Source organism: Haliotis cracherodii, unplaced genomic scaffold (genome assembly GCF_022045235.1).
Source record: "Haliotis cracherodii isolate W230 unplaced genomic scaffold, xgHalCrac1.p SCAF_7, whole genome shotgun sequence".
Classification (NCBI taxonomy): domain Eukaryota; kingdom Metazoa; phylum Mollusca; class Gastropoda; order Lepetellida; family Haliotidae; genus Haliotis; species Haliotis cracherodii.
The window spans coordinates 51379782-51394837 of NW_027266330.1; the positions used below are offsets into that span (position 1 = coordinate 51379782).

Consider the following 15056-nt stretch of genomic DNA (forward strand, 5'->3'; position numbering starts at 1 on the left):
AGACACCAGAAAAAAAGTCTAGTCTAGCTTGACGAGGGTTCTTTTCCACCAAGTAAATGTATTGTTGTTTGGATACAGTTATCTCCATGCATCTATTATGTTTAATGATTCAATTTTATGAGACTAATTTCCTTGCATTAGGATTGTTGATATCTGTATAGTTTTGTAGGTCTATTTAAGGATCGAGGACAAAGTTCCAATCTCGACAAATTACTAAGGACTCATTATCCATATCATCATTTTTTTAAAATAATGTTTTGTAAAAGGAAGGGTGATCGGAGTTTGGGCCATACACTGTGGTGAGCGTAAACTTTATACCATCTACCGCCATGTCTAAAATAATATAATTACCATTATCGTCAACACACGTCTTCTGTATTTTATATTCCAAATTGTTGTTAAAGAGGATTGCTACACCTCGTGCATTAACACTACCAAGTCCCCATTCATAAGATTTTCATAATCTTTGGAAATATGAACATCTTGCAAACAAATGATAGAACATTTCTTTTTTCTGATAAATTCATGACTTCATTTCTTTTGGTCTTTGCGGCTAGGCCTCTACAACTAGCTGAGACTATATGTATTTTATCATTTACTCCCATGTATTAATAATCCATCTTTCTCTTGAAATATAGGCATGTACCAACTGGAATGAGTTGTTTTGCATATTGATAGAAGATGATAAAGAGAATAAAAACAAAGAAATATCCCTTGTTGCCATGAGCTCTGGCTTTTAAGATGGAGAAGGCATCTACTTTCCAAAGGATTAGCAGGATAGTCATAATAAATGTATCCACATATACCTACATGGACATACACGCGCATACACATATACCCGTAAATAAACACATATATACATTATACATGCGTAAACACGGCTGCAAGCACATTTAGCACATGCATATAGTTTCAATATGAAGAGACGGGTTAAAGCAAACAGGCTATAGTTAAATTGTTTCACGATGTTACTTCAATATTGTGCCGGTGAATAAGTAGTTCCAAATGTCCTCACGAATATACACTCACAAATTAGGATCACCACAAAATAATGTCTTGTCCTTGCCACAACAGGTTGGGGATACCCCTGAAATAAAGGAAATGGACCCACCTGAGTGAAACACCCCCAAATCAGTGAATACACGCACCCACTAACCCCTTTAAAAAGGTGAAAAATCCGCCTAGCGGCGTCTGAACAAAACGTCGTCTAAACAAAACGTCATAAGATGGTACGTCACTTTTGATCAGTACGGTACTACATTCTCCACTGTGCAACACATGTCGACGTGAACACGTGCCCCGGTACATGCGTCGATAAACATTTAGAAACAGACATTCACTCGTTTTACAACAACTTTGACCTGTCACATTGCTATTACGCTACGATACAACTCTCAATTTACACCAGAACGGCAGTAATATCCCCTCTCAACACACACTGACCTGCCAGAAACGATGGCCGCTCATGTCACTCGCCAACTAAGAAAGAGCACTCGTCGTCAGAGATTTGGTCAGGAACTGTGATGAACCGAAAGGGACAAAATTCGAATACATTTACAAGGGAGTTAACCCTGCACGCATGTCATCATTTAATGAGTGAGTGAGTGAGTGAGTTGGGTTTAACGCCGCTTCTAACAGTACTCCAGTTATATCGCGGCGTGTCAGCTTAATGTAGGAGGAAAGCCTGAAGTGATGCAGGTCTGACGTTTACCACTTTTGTGAAACCCACGAGCACGGGTATAGTGCTGACAAACCTAGAAACATAATCGGGGCGAACCGGGATTCGAACCCACAATCATAGGTTTCATTTAGGGATGTAAAATCACTAAATTGCATTGGAAAACAGTAATTTACATGAAGAGATATATAACATCATTCAGCTGCAACTACATGGAATTTCATTATTGCCACATTCAAAATACAAGGTTGTTGCTGAATGTAAAAGGAAAGTAAAGTACAGATGAAAACAAAGAGTAAGAGGTGGCAACATGGAACAAGCCAAGTGTCCAAAAGACGTCCTCCACATCAAAAGGTCACCACACGGGCCGTAGAGGACAGGTTTTCATTGAGGACCCCAAGGACAGAGCCAAAAGCTTTTCTAAGCGGAAATTAACTTTGATTAAAATGGTAATTTATTCAGTATACAATATGTTGGTTGGTTGGTTTGTTGTTTAACGCCGCACTCAGCAATATTCCAGCTTTATGACGGCGGTCTGTAAATAATCGAGTCTGGACCACACAATCCAGTGATTGATATCATGAGCATCGATCCACGCAATTGGGACCGATGACATGCATCAACCAAGTCTGCGAGCCTGACCACCTGATCCCGTTAGTCGCCTTTTACGACAAGCATAGTCACCTTTTACGGCAAGCATGGGTTGCTGAAGACCTATTCTACCCCGGATCTTCACGGGTCGTATACAATATGTGCGTCGCATTCCATGGCAGCCTCCACATCCATGAGCTCTTTATAAAAGACAAGTATTTTTGTATTTGTACTGGAGCGTATTGCCTTCCATTGACGACGCATGTCATCATCATCCTGAAACAACTACTATTATAATATACACATAACAATTTAAATACAATACATACCAAAGAATACAAAAGTTAGGGTAACCTATGAACATGAACGATTATTACTATGTTATGAAAGGTACACGTTTCATACCTGTACATGTTGCAAGTTGACCTCCACCAAGGTCATTAGTTCATCTTTTGTACGCTTCTCTATTTTGAATGATTCCATCCTGTCTGCAGTGGTAACCATGATCTTTGATAAGGGTGTTCCCTTACAGGAAAAATCCCCGCAAATGGCCTTATACCTGTTTAAATTAAAAGCGCATACAGTGTTACAGGATGAAAATGATGCACATACAATTAAATGTGTAACGTTACCAATTGCTAGTGTACGTAATACAAGTTTCAAGAAATGTATAAGGATGGGTACAATGAGTGAAGATCAATGCTGGTGTTCCCCGCCGTTATATATTGACGAAATATTGCAAAAGGTGTCCGAAACCCATACACACTGAAGCACAGTATAACAAATAAGTACTAAATTATTAATAATATACACACCTGTATATTTGTCGGTTTTGCTGACACTGTCGCACACAATTCGCAAGGTCTGCATCAAGATGGAGGCTCTGGTCAAGGCCAACATACGGACGATTACTTTCAGGGTTTTGAAAGTAATGCAAGTGCCTCAACCATGACCTCCATCCTGTTATTTCAGCAGCCAAAGATATGTGTGTAACAGTTGAAAACTCATGGTTGACTGTCATGCCTGTAGCGTCAAACATGGCTGATTTCATCTATGAGATAAGAAATAATGACAATTATGATACACTCTTCAAATGAACAGACAATACATCAAACCTAATATTAATGTATATTTTCATGTATAACATGTATTTATGTCCAATTTATAACAAACTGGTAAAAGAGTTCATAACGACCACAGGAGCAGATGTGTACCTGGAGTTTTGTGCCGATGGGGGTGGTGCACTTTTCTATATGGCCACGCCCTTTTTTGAGGAGAAATATGGTGTATGTATACAAATGTTACTTCTTATTATATAGATAAATAAGCATTTTGTGCTGGAAATGGCATATGAAGGTTATATTGCATACTTAAATACACTATTATGAATGTATTCCCTGATCAATTTGATATGCATTCACTATTTTAACACGAGTGTTAATGGAAAACTAATCATATAACGTCTTGTGCAGGAACCCGATGGAGCAGAAGCTGTTCATCATAAAACTATCACAATTCCCAAACCAACCCACATTATCACCCAGACACCTAAGGAGCCATCACCACCACAACCATCAACATCTGCCACATCACCTCTCCATTGTATGGAACCGTCCATTTCCATGAAAACATCAGACCCGCCCATTCAAGAAACAACATCAACATCACCCGCTAAAACGACAGCCCCTTCCAGCAGACCCAAGAGAAAGGCCACTAAAAAAGTTTATGAACATTGTAAATCATCTAAAGTTGAAACTGTAACAATTTGCAGCTATTGTCAGAAGGAACATACGCCTGACGATCAGAGACTAACTGTATGGGTGGGGTGTGAAGACAAGTGTCAGCCCGAATGTTCATTCTGGTGCCACATTGGCTGCATGGGTGTTCATAATAAATCAACAAAAGACCTTAAACCATTAACAAATTACTGTCCTGCCCATAATCCATCATTAAAGTTATAACATGAATCACTTGGTTGTTGTTTGTTGAATTAATGTACTGTTAATTGTGCAAGGATGAGGGTTGGTTGGTTGGTTTGCTGTTTAACGCCGCGCTCAGCAATATTCCAGCTATATGACGGCGGTCTGTAAATAATCGAGTCTGGACCAGACAATCCAGTGATTGATATCATGAGCATCGATCCACGCAATTGGGATCGATGACATGCAGCAACCAAGTCAGCTAGCCTGACCACCCGATCCCGTTAGTCGCCTTTAACGACAAGCATAGTCACCTTTTACGGCAAGCATATGTTAATTTTTGTAATTCATGGTATTGCAGTAAAGTGTGTTAAGAAACACAACTTATACTGAGAGTGACATTGTACCAGACTATTGTTAGCCTAATCCGACGTCCGCGCCTCACATATTTAAGCCGGGGGAATATTACAGAGGTCAGTCAGTGGTCATTTGGCTGGATGGAAGAACACGTGAGTTAAAATATTGCTTGTAAAATAAGTCCTATACACTATCAGTTCATTTCATAGTCACTGTTCATGAACGCCGTGACAATTACATCATATGTTAGTACAGATGATATATACATATAGTTTTTTTACGTTTTCTGATCTGTCAAGATTGCGACAACTGCGGAGCCAGCCCTTTTCTGTTGGTAGGCCTGGTGGAATCCACATTTTTATTTTACGGTTCCAGGCTTCGAGGACGAAATCCCCTCCTTCACCTTTGCTCGGGTGACCAGACTGAGAGAGAACTTCACTGTGATGAAGAAATTCGGTTACCTCCGGTGGTGCCAATCATCGGAGGACCTCATCACGAAATTCAATCTGCTGATACGTGGTCATTATGTATTTGGAGGCAAATATGATACGGCTGTTGTTTCTACGAACAGAGGCACGAAACATGAAAAGGGGAATGACGAATTTTCCCAGGCAAAGATGTGGTTTGGATTTTTACATTTTGATAACCAGTGGTGACATCCCTCAAAGATGAACTTTGTGTTGTTGACAATGCATTGACGAACATAAGGTATGATCAATTCGTCGATTGTCCCATACAGAAATATCAACACAAACTGCCAAGACTTGTGATGATTCTGTGCTGCTTGTGCATAGGTCAGCGCATGAGGTGTACGAAACCCTGTCATAATTGTCATAATAACATCTCTTAGGTTCACTGAATACAACCACACATATGGTGACAGCTGAGGGACTGATTGTATTTGGGAGGCTGGGTCATTTATATAAATGATGTTTGATGAAATGCTGCATTTAGTTTTGTAATTTAACGTGACACGCCAATTCTGTTCAATCTTTTGATTGTAATAAAAAATAATGCCATAATTGAGCCAACAGTTGGACACTTCAGTTTATGTTGTGTTCCGCTATCAAACCACTGTGAATTGATAGTATATGAACCAGATGGAGATGTGTGATTGTTGAAAACCGATGCCGCTTTACTTCCGGTCAGGCACTCGTGAAGAGTCCTGGGTAACGCTAATATCTCTTCCCCCATGTGGACTCGGGATAGAATATGTCCACAGCATCCCATTGCTGGTCGTATGAGGCGACTAAATTGGGCAACCTGTACGCCGTTGGTTGCGTACCTGTGTCGGAGGGGACACTGGGGCCAGGAACAAGTGTTCCTTTTGCCCAACACACCACTTCGACCCTTACTTCACCTAGACGAGCGGTAGAATGGGCCCGATTCTATCAATCGGCTGGGCATGTCATGCCCTGTGCATGGCCAATCTCTAATTTTGAATTACATGTCAAATGTTTTTAAACTGTAACATTATTTTCAAAACTGCTGTATCGTTACTTTTGCCTAGAGTCCTATGGTAGCAGGAAGTGGGTGGATGTCAATGGTCAGTAGACAGTAGTCAGTGGCATAATGTCAATGGTCAATAGACAGTAGTCAGTGACATAATGTCAATGGTCAGTAGACAGTAGTCAGTGACATAATGTCAATGGTCAGTAGACAGTAGTCAGTGGCATGATGTCAATGGTCAGTAGACAGTAGTCAGTGACATAATGTCAATGGTCAGTAGACAGTAGTCAGTGACATAATGTCAATGGTCAGTAGACAGTAGTCAGTGACATAATGTCAATGGTCAGTAGACAGTAGTCAGTGCCATAATGTCAATGGTCAGTAGACAGTAGTCAGTGACATAATGTCAATGGTCAGTAGACAGTAGTCAGTGGCATGATGTCAATGGTCAGTAGACAGTAGTCAGTGACATAATGTCAATGGTCAGTAGACAGTAGTCAGTGACATAATGTCAATGGTCAGTAGACAGTAGTCAGTGACATAATGTCAATGGTCAGTAGACAGTAGTCAGTGACATAATGTCAATGGTCAGTAGACAGTAGTCAGTGACATAATGTCAATGGTCAGTAGACAGTAGTCAGTAGTCAGTGACATAATGTCAATGGTCAGTAGACAGTAGTCAGTGACATAATGTCAATGGTCAGTAGACAGTAGTCAGTGACATAATGTCAATGGTCAGTAGACAGTAGTCAGTGGCATGATGTCAGTGGGAAGTGGGCGGATGTCAATGGTCAATCAGATTTTCCAAATCTTTTCATGTTTTTAATCAAGGTGCTCAAGTGATTTGATGCATTTCGCGATGTAAGACCCGTTTTAAAACAATATAGACCTTGATTATCGATCAGATCGTCCTGACTGGGCGCCAACATTTTGTATGAAACAAACGTAAGTGATACGAGAGGTGGAATCTCATTGATCCATAGGAGAGGCTTAGAGGGGACATAACTGGTAATAGCCACTGGCTACGATCGAGCCCAGTAATTCCAGCCAAGTCCGGCAAGGGTGGAAACTGGGCTTTTATAGTCAGTTAACTCTCTTGCCTCGGGAAGATGTCTCTCTTTTTACTGGTTATGTACTTTGTGTCAATTTTGATAGTGCATTTAACATGACTTAGGCTGTTTGAGAATAAAATTATTATGGTTCGGTATCACACTATACAGAAATATTGATGAGCAAATACAATATCATTACGGTGTGTAAGAAAGCAATCACATATATGAGCATATGTTTATTAGCCACGGTTGAAATACAGCTATGTTGACTCGGGTTACAATTTCATTGTTCTTTACTGTGGAAAACAGTCCCATCTTCAGAATCCAAATACCCTCTGAAACCATAGTCACATCATCATCATATTTCACTCACATTATGCTTCTGTGGAAAATCAGGGGATTAACTGACACGGATATCTACCTTCCATGACGCAGAGACATGTTGACATTGTATTGACAGGTGTGAATGAATCCACCTGTGAACTACCTACATGAATATATTCGACCTTCCACTTCAAAATGAGCCACAAGATACTAGTATGTCATCTTCTGTATCAGTGCAGGGCATCAAACAATAATGATGATGCGGGTCAACATTGTGTTTAATTATGTTATCTTTTTCGAAGCCATAGGTGTAGCTTGACATTGTATGTAGTTGCTAGATGAATATACGGTTTTTAGTATACCTTGCACGGGTTTAAGTTAATGTCCTCCAGTTTTAACTCTTAACATCCAAATGACAATCATGCTCATGTATTATACAACAGGTGACAAGGCAATTGTGTTCGGGTATAAAGCTACAGGTGACAAGGCAATGGTGCTCGGGTATTACACAGCAGGTGACAAGGTAATGTGCTCAGGTACAACACAACAGGTGACAAGGTAATGTGCGCAGGTATTACACAATAGGTGACAAGGCAATGGCGTTCAGGTACAACACAACAGGTGACAAGGCACTGTCGTTCGGGTACAACACAACAGGTGACAAGGCACTGGCGTTCAGGTACAACACAACAGGTGATAAGGTTATGGAGCTCAGGAACAATACAAGAGGTGACTTGGCCATGGTGCTTAGGTACACCACAACAGGTGACAAGGTAATGGTAATCAGGTACTACACAACAGGTGATAAGGCACTGGTGATCAGGTACTACACAACAGGTGACAAGGTAATGGTGACCAGGTACAACCTGGCGGGTGACAAGGTAATGATACTCAGGCACAAGACAACAAGTGGGAAGGTAATGGTACTTAGGTACAACCTGGCGGGTGACAAGGTAATGGTACTCAGGCACAACACAGCAGGTGACAAGGTAATGGTACTCAGGCACAACACAGCAGGTGACAAGGTAATGGTACTCAGGTACTACACAGCAGGTGACAAGGTAATGGTGATCAGGTACAACACAGCAGGTGACAAGGTAATGGTGATCAGGTACAACACAGCAGGTGACAAGGTAATGGTGATCAGGTACTACACAGCAGGTGACAAGGTAATGGTGATCAGGCACAACACAACAGGTGACAAGGTAATGGTGATCAGGTACTACACAACAGGTGACAAGGTAATGGTGATCAGGTACTACACAGCAGGTGACAAGGTAATGGTGATCAGGTACTACACAACAGGTGACAGGGTAATGGTGATCAGGTACGACACAACAGGTGATAAGGTAATGGTGATCAGGTACAACACAACAGGTGACAAGGTAATGGTACTCAGGCACAACACAACAGGTGACAAAACATTGGTACATAACGTGTGGCACAACAGGTGACATACTGACAAGATACATGTGCTCACGTATTAAACAACAGGTATAGGTTATAACTAAAGTGTTTAGTCCCATCAATCAGGTATTAAGCAAATTGATCACTTTGTCAAACAAAACTGACCTCCTCAAATCAAACTCGAGGAAACTGATGAAACTGTTCAGTGATGCTTCTTGTGGCAAGTGAGAATCAAACACCTGCGCACTTTCTATGTCAGGTTGATGTGTACCAACAATGGCATGGACATCGTAAACCAACATGCTGGGAAGTATGTTAAAGCAGTAGAGTATAGCTGCACGTTGGCGATGGTGGCAGATCACACAACTTGAGGTCATCATCCCATTCAGTTGCTGCAGCACAGCTCTTTGGAAAGACCCCGTTAATCGAGCACACAACGTACCTATCGCAACCTGCGCATGATGGAAAGTCACCGATGCGACCAGCACAGTCGTCCGACACACAGGCATCTGGAACAGTGCATCATCTATGAATATATTCTCTCTAAAGTATATAGATTTCTACAATGTAAGAATTTTTAAGTAGCATGTATAATGAATGTTACATTGAAATCAGACAGAATGAGTGAGAATATGCGTTTGGTTGAGCGCAGCTTATTACCGTATGTGAACTTGATGTGGTAGGCAAGCGCTGGTGCTGACTAGAACCCTCGACCATCGGTTTCTGGGTTTAAGGATAACTAGCGACTGGGTCACCGCACCCCGTGCAAGCACCAAGTCAATTCTTAGCTTATACCTTAAACTGCAAATGGTCGCTGGTGTTGAAAGACCTGCCCTAACAATAGCAGTTGTGTGGTATGGTTATGCTTGCATTTGTACCAGCCTTCTAACATGGTAGGGATGTCATGTGCGGGATGACTCCATGCCCTGCTACATACGGTCCTTCAATAGATGTCCGCATAGTTGGGTACTGAGACTAATTTTGGTCAAATTTGATATGAACGTGCTCAACCCAACGTTGGGCATCAATGTCGTGTCCAAAAACTTCCTAAATCCCCTGATGAGACGTATGGACTTAATCATCCGAGGTTGGCCGCCTTGTCCACATGACTTAAGAGGATAACCACATATGTGTGTGTGTGGCGTGTGTGTAGCGCGCGCGTGTCTGTGTGTTAGTCGCATGTGTGTGTGTGTGTGTGTATGTGGCGTGTGTGTGTGGCCTGTGTGTGTATGTGTATGGTGTGTCTTTGTGTGTGACGTGTGTGTGTGCGTATGTATGTGCCTTGTATGTGTGGCGTGTGTGTGGCTTGCAATTGTGTGTGTATGTGTGTGGCGTGTGTGTGTGTTTGTGGCGTGTATGTGGTTTATGTGTATGTGTGTGTGTGTGTGTGTGTGTGTATGTGGCTTATCTGTGTGTGTATGTGTATGGTGTGTCTTTGTGTGTGACGTGTGTGTGTGTGGCATGTGTGTATGTATTTGCCTGTCTGTCTGTCTGTCTGCTTGTATGTGTGGCGTGTGTATGATCATTGCTTACGTGATGAAGTCCCAGTAGGTTGCTCTGTGTTGACTTGCATAGTTGTAATGGCCACAGTAGTAGTTGCTGGTTGTACTGGTTAATTGAGATGGTTCTGCTGTAGTTGTTGTCACAGTAGTAGGTGCAGCAGTGGTAGTCGTCACAGTAGTAGGTGAGGGAGTAGTAGTTGTTACAGTAGTAGGTTTTGCACTGGTAGTCGTCACAGTAGTAGGTGATGCAGTGTTAGTTCGTTTATTAGCAGTGGTCACAGTAGTAGGTGCTGCAGTGGTAGTTGCCACAGTAGTAGGTGCTGCAGTGGTAGTTGCCACAGTAGTAGGTGCTGCAGTGGTAGTCGTCACAGTAGTAGGTGCTGCAGTGGTAGTTGTCACAGTAGTAGGTGCTGCAGTGGTAGTCGTCACAGTAGTAGGTGTTGCAGTGGCAGTCGTCACCGTAGTAAGTGCTGCAGTGGTAGTCGTCACAGTAGTAGATGCAGCAGTGGTAGTCGTCACAGTAGTAGGTGCTGCAGTGGTAGTCGTCACAGTAGTAGGTGCTGCAGTGGTAGTCGTCACAGTAGTAGGTGTTGCAGTGGCAGTCGTCACTGTAGTAGGTGCTGCAGTGGTAGTCGTCACAGTAGTAGGTTCTGCAGTGGTAGTTGTCACAGTAGTAAGTGCTGCAGTGGTAGTCGTCACAGTAGTAGGTGTTGCAGTGGCAGTCGTCATCGTAGTAGGTGCTGCAGTGGTAGTCGTCACAGTAGTAGGTTCTGCAGTGGTAGTTGTCACAGTAGTAAGTGCTGCAGTGGTAGTCGTCACAGTGGTAGGCCCTGCAGCAGTAGCTCGTTCAGTAGTTGTGGAACCTGTCACTGTGTTAATTGATGTAGTCAGCAGATCGGTTGTCAAAGATGTGGATCCTACAGTAGTTAGTGTAGTGGACGCAGACGCAGACGCAGACGCAGCCGTAGATGCACCAGTGAGCTGTGATGTAGACTGGCCAGTGGATGGTACATCTGTCACTTCTTGATGTGCACAAAAAGAAAAAAATCCAAATTGTTATCTTTCCAATGGTGTGGGTACTATAGATTTTGCTTGTTAAACAATTTGACCTTGAATGTGGCAAACGTTTATGTTCAAACGAATGGCGTATGCCTTATGGGGAGTCATCTAAGCATATATAACTTATACCATTTGTTCCACGGCCAGTTCCAAACAAACGGAAAGTGTGTTTCACAATATTCAAAAAACATTGCGCAGAGAAGGGTTAGCGTCTCTTTCCATGTGTGTAAGGTAACAAATATATCATGGCTAACGTTCAGTAACTGTAAAACACACTAAAATCATATAATCTGTCTCTAAGATATATGTACACACGCCAAAGCAACCTTTGCATATTCACTAACCTGGGAGTGAGTGGAGTGAGTGGAGTGAGTATGGCTTAACGCCGCTTTTAGTAATATTCCAGCAATATCACTGCGGAGAACACAATAAATAGCATGGGCTTCACACATTGTACCCATGTCGGGAATCGAACCCTGGTCTTCTGCGTGACGGGCGAACGCTTCAACCACTAGGCTACCCGACCGCCCCCACTAACCTGGGAAGTACTATATTATGAGGTTGTTCTTTTGTCTAGTTAAGCTAACGTAACCTCTCATGTTGGAAGTATATTGTCGTTGACATAATACCTCAAAATTATACAATTACACATTGTGTTCAAATTAGAGGTATCAAACAAACAATAACGTACGTCCGATTTGTGTAAAAATAGGTTTGGCTGCTAATGCACCATTGCTTACCCCCATGCAGACACAGGTATCCCGTGACTGCCTTCGTTGGAACACACGTCCCATCTAAAGAACATGGTCGTCCCCTACAGGGGTGGTCAAAATTCTGACAACAAAACATGAATTATCATTAAATATCAAAGGGCATTGTGAATACATTGACGAAAGAAAGAAACTAAATCTGTCCAACCGAGGCTCACCCTCAACATCGATTGTCTTTGAGTACAATTTTAGTAAATAAAAATCGAACTATCATATTGTCGTGCGTAAGTATTCATGTTTCACTGTCCGGAAAGCCTCCATCAATTAGTTCTAAAATACGTTCTCATAAATCAGTAAATAAAAGCTCGACACAGAACGGCAAGCATCAGAAGACGCCAATACGCCTATACCAGTTCTCCAAGTAGAATTGATCTGGTGCATCCAATATTCATATTTCAATTATAATGCAACCTTTTTGGCGGATCAAACATATTTGCAGTATTTTAGAATGTCCAGTAGAGCTGATTTTAGGAGTCATGTCAACACCACAGAGTTCAGCACCAGCCTGAATACCTTATGAAGTAATTTGTGATTCATTTGGCAAGATACACTGGATGTAGCAACGCCCTGTGACGTCAGCCTAGCAAGGGGATTGCTGTGGTCATTGAGTTTGCATAAGCTCCTGTCAGTGATCTATCATCTCTAAAAGCAATGTCATTAAATATACCTAGCGATGTTGAGAGTTGTCAAATGTGTTAAATACAATTACAGTTAAATATAGTCTGTGCAGTTTATATCAAACACATGTTTATAAAAGCATTTTTTTTAAAAATGTATTAATTTTGTTTTCGGTGCTGTACCTTCTCATCCACTTTCAAACATCGGAGCCGAAGCTTCAAAGCTTGTGGAAGGAGCAGGATGAAGTGGATTAATTCTGGCATCTCATTAATATTGGCAAGGAATTTCCAACCAAACGACTTTCACTCGCCTAAATATGATTCAAAGTGACTCACCCTTGTGCCTTCCAAGTCCCATACTATGGTCAACATTACCTTAAAGCGTTCCCTTTCACACGTTTTAACAAAAGATTTGGGCTGAATTTTTTCGCTCGTTGGCATTTTGTGTTTTCACAAAATCAAGCGACGAATTCTTAAAATACTCTCTCATTCGTGCGTACTTGTGTACTCAATGTCTGACGCTTAATGCAATCTTATTCCGATATTTCAACGCTTTATACTATGGATACTAATTTTTATCTTAATCAGTACCATTCCAGCACAAAAGATGATCTGTTACGCTAAAAAGGCTTAAATAAACAATGTTTTGAGACACAAACAAGTGATGATAAAAATTAATTGGACAAAACTTGATAATAAATATGATAAAAAATAATAAAGCCACATACCATTCCAAGAGGAGCCATGGTGTCGGAGTATACATGATGCCGGCTGACAGAGAAGGAGGCAGGCGAGGTGTTCCTGGTGTCTCTGCTGAGCTGACACAAGCCTGTCCCTGTAGCCCAGGTGTAGGCCCTGCATGGAGTAGAGTACCAGCACAGAGACTGACACAACGTGAAGCTGGGGACGCGAGTCTCTTTGAAAACACCGGACACGAGTTGTCCTGAGATAACCGTGTGTCCATTCCCTTGAACTGTCATTACTTTTGCATACAGAATCAGCAACAACACTTAAACTGCACTCTTTACGAAAGGCATATTCCAAGGTTTCATACGGCAATGTATTATTCGCATGTGCCAGGGAAATGTTAGCATTCTATCCGCATAGTTCATCTGATGGATTCTGCAAAACAGTGTCAAATAAGCAGAGGACCTTGTTATCGACAATTCTACCATGAATTTGGAATTTACTCGATTCTGATTGGTCAATCAGAGGCTATTAAATCACAATAACCCCCCTCTGATTGAAACAGCTGGTTTGACGGCCGCATCACCGCGGAGGCTAATATTCATAGAATAGTACTATTTTCAGTCAGTGTCGGTAGGCATATTTAAATAACTATATCTACAATTACAGGTTACAAAATGCACAGATGCCGTTACTACAATATCCAAAGGATGTGTGGCAATACATTTCGTGCAGAAAAACACGACAGAAATCAACAAAGGGAATGTATTTACGCTTTGGAGACAACAGAGGGCTTGAAATTTTGGCGCTTTTCTATATACGACTGTGACGTCATATGTTTTGCGTCACAATGAGAGGTTTGACGTCATAATAGTGACATGAGATGTAGAGCAAAAGCCTTGGGATGGCCACCTCATGGTAGCTTACCAAGTTGCCGTGCTTATATGCTGCCTGCCATATGTTCGAGTGAAGTATTACGGAGTAAACAAACTGCTTGAGTATATACAGAACCATATTTTGTTCGGTGATTCCGTAATTCAGATCGATAACCGCGCTAAATTTAACATTTGAAACCTCACGCTGCGCGTTCGGTTCCAAATTCAATTTAGCGGGGTTAAATCTACAGGTAACCTAGCTCTACATTGAAAACACAGTATGTTTATCTCCTAAATGACAGCCGCCACCTCCATAGGGGGTTAATTGAGTGCAGAACGACTGCTGTAATTTGCTAAGTGCAACGGCTGAACATGAATTGTGAACTTTTCTCAATTTGAGAAGGAATTTAAAGTTGAACAAAATGATTATTTCAACGTACAACACAAACCATAATCATATGGCAACTATACCTGATCTCGTTCTCATTCGGAAACAGTAAGTCATAGACTCATATACCTATCGACAGTCTTTCTTTTAATTGCCACCGCTGTTATAATTATGTCATTTACGCTCATTGAAATCTATTTCGGTGGATAATCGAGACTGACCTTGACGTTTTATGTTTAAATAACATTTTAAATACTTACATGTATATGACGGCGGTCTGTATATAATCGAGTCTGGACCAGTCAACCAATCGATCCACGCAATTGCGATACAATGACATGCATCATTCAAGTCAGTAGGTCTGGCCACCCAATCCCGTTA

General features: G+C 41.6%; 1 pseudogene; it reads right to left on the minus strand.

Annotated features, from left to right (window-relative positions):
- Positions 1–9092: 9092 nt before the first annotated feature.
- LOC139448973 (uncharacterized) lies at positions 9093–14774 on the minus strand (annotated as a pseudogene).
- Positions 14775–15056: the final 282 nt, after the last annotated feature.